Source organism: Aethalodelphis obliquidens, unplaced genomic scaffold (assembly GCF_003676395.1).
Source record: "Aethalodelphis obliquidens isolate GAN/ISIS:26980383/991018 unplaced genomic scaffold, ASM367639v1 scaffold91, whole genome shotgun sequence".
Lineage (NCBI taxonomy): Eukaryota > Metazoa > Chordata > Mammalia > Artiodactyla > Delphinidae > Aethalodelphis > Aethalodelphis obliquidens.
Window position 1 is genome coordinate 1,955,700 of NW_020838035.1, and position 2,804 is coordinate 1,958,503.

The 2,804-nt window shown below is 47.0% G+C and overlaps 1 long non-coding RNA gene across 1 annotated transcript; it reads left to right on the forward strand.

Annotated features, from left to right (window-relative positions):
- The first annotated feature begins 1,044 nt into the window (after positions 1-1,044).
- On the forward strand, positions 1,045-2,265 carry LOC113614148 (uncharacterized). The gene is made up of 2 exons (XR_003430474.1): positions 1,045-1,183; positions 1,596-2,265. It is a non-coding gene; the product is annotated as an uncharacterized LOC113614148 (long non-coding RNA).
- The last annotated feature ends 539 nt before the right edge of the window (positions 2,266-2,804 follow it).

A 2,804-nucleotide genomic window follows, 5' to 3' on the forward strand; every position in this document is an offset into this window, starting at 1 on the left:
ATTGTTTCATGAAAATAAAATGTCACAGAAGACAGAAAGCCGCTGTATGCATTCTTTCAAAATGTTTTCCTCTGCCCAGAGAAACAAGCTCCACCTGTATAAATATTAGGCGGCCAGGAAGTAACTGTTTACTTATTATTATAAAGCCTTAAAGGCAGCAGGAAGAAGAATGTCGTGTTTATTTTTCCACACGAAATAACATTTAAAGCCACTGCAATGGCAAGGGGAGATGGGAGCATCTAAGTTGATAGGAATAGTTATAAAACTGTTACAATCGCCCAGATGTATCATCTGGGAGTTATTTTGCATAATGTTGATTTCACTTAGGGTGTCTCATGGGTAGACGGTCAGCTCAGACACAAACCGAAGCCCAATATATTTTTTCTCTCCAAGGTTCACAGCGTTGCCAACCGGGATGAATGCCAACCCGAAGAAGAGGATGACGTTGTTAGCAGAGAACCACGACGGCATCCTGGGCGGACTGACGGACGGTGTCATTCTTCAAGCTGTTTTAGACGATCGTTTCTTTTTCTGCCAAGCCTCTCCCTTTCGTGAAGGAGAGCCTTGTTCTCTTATTTGTCAAGGTTTGTTTTCTTTAAGTCGACCCTATTTAGACTTCTTTCTGAGTGAAAGCATCTGGGGATCGCTAGATGATTATCCCTCTGTCGCAAACAATTTGCAACAGTGCCCTTTATGGACGGCTGCTGCATTAACTATCTGTTACTTGCTAGCAGCGATAATTTGCTCGGGGCGTGGATGGGGGGGGCGGGTCACCCGCAGCTTTGAACGTTCACGCCAATCACCTGTAACTAAACCAATGACCATCTGAGCGTGGAGTACAACCTGCAGCCGTTTAAAGTCCCTGAGACAGGAGACGATGGGCAACAATAAATCTTTCGAGGCCGTCCACGGGCTGTCCCGATGCGTACGGAAATCCTGCCCTGCATTCCTGATACCTTCCTTCCCAAGATGTCCACGGCTCCGCCCCCCGCCCCCCAATCCACCAGCAACCTCTTCGCAAGCTTGTCTACGCGGGTCCCAGACAACAGCAGGCTCAGGACATCGAGTTGTTCTACCGCGGAAAGAAAAACGGGTGCTGGACTCAGACCCAAGGTTAACAGCCGACCGGGTCCCATCCTCACGCTTCGGGGGCGTCACCTTCATTCTCTGCGACGGGATAAAGGTTTGTGCCCTTTCCAGAGCGGGCGCTGGTTACCGGGGATGCTGCAAACAGGCGAAAAGAACCCTGCTGGGAGTGTGGGCACTGCTGAGGCTGTGGACTGCAGCCAGCTTGGCGACCTAAGCTAGACATAAACGCCAGTCGGGTAACAGTCCCTACCCGAGAGGTCCCTGGTTGGGGCAGGGGGCTGTGACGCGAGAATACGGAATTTAGAAAATGCCTTGCCCGCCCCCCGCCCCCCCTGAGCTCGGAGGCCGTGGCTACCCACTCACAGCGGAGGAGTATTGGAGGCATAAAAGTGGCCCGAAGCCAGCCTGACGTGGGACAAGAGAAAACAGAGCTACTTCATGGGTTGGTTCGGACTTCTCTTCTTGGGTCTGGACACGTTAAATGACTCTGTTTCCGTCTGTGGCAGATCAATGAAATGGAAGCGATACACCTAATAAGGTTCTCACCCCAGAATGGTGAAAATTGGTTCTGGCATTCGAAGGGCGAGCTTTCTAGAACTGGATCCGAGGAGGAAGCAGCACGTTTTCGAATAAAACAGGAGAAATGAGGCTTCGGTTCCTGCTTTACATTCTCGGATAACAGCACGGGCAAGGCGGTGGGTACGTGCGTGCCCTGCGTGGCATTAGTGACCATACAATCGCTAATGGAAGAAATAGGACTCTTGTCTTTTACGGATCCCCAAAGGCACCGGAAATACCAACATTCCGCCGCCATTATAAATAATTATAGGATGTACTGGTGATGCTGAAATTCCTTATTTACAAGTCGTCCTAGCAGCCTGGGAGTGTCCGTTCCTGGTCATGGCTAATACTTTAAAAATTAACTACAGAGACCTCTTCGGACCAGCCCTGTCTGTGAACTACACATACAGTACGGTGTTTTGTTGTTTTAATAATTATGGTTCTGGTCTCTGTGATTGATGTTTGGTCTTTATTCTCTGGTATCCATTGTTTTTCAATGAATAGGGCAGAAGAGAATTTCAGTTAGGAAGGTCTTTTACCTAATGAGAGATGAGAAATGCAATCGTGGAAGGGTTTGCCTATTCCTTTCGCTGGTAAATACTCCTTTGAAGTTGTGTTCATTGTCTACTAACTGTTAAATTGCTCAGCTGGGTTCGGCTTAAAAATTAAGGCTTTACTATCTACTTCCCTAACGAGAGACACTGTGGCCCAATTAAATACTGAGAGTCTTACATTTCAGCCCATTTCTCCAGAAACAGTAGCTCACAGTGTGATCTCACGTTTTTTGGTTTTTGACACCTGAACAGTGTGTTCCCCTCATTTGCAGGAAGGATGGAATTTAGGATCCGCTCCAGCCCAAACCCATGTCAATTTTTAACTCAAATCTCTGTTGGCTGGCCCAACCACTGTGAAAAGAACACATCTTTGAAACACATGAGTGCATACTTAGGATGGAATCAAAATGTGTTTTAGAAACACACATTGCCTTCAAGTCCCAGAAGTTTCTGAAATAAATTAAAACATGAGTTTGTCAGATGCCACAGACACCACATTATAACCCCAAAATAGATCCTACAACGATCTGGCGCGAGGCATTTATGAAATAATGAACAGACCTCAGATCTGTTAGCCCTATAAAAAAAAGAAGTCGTAAA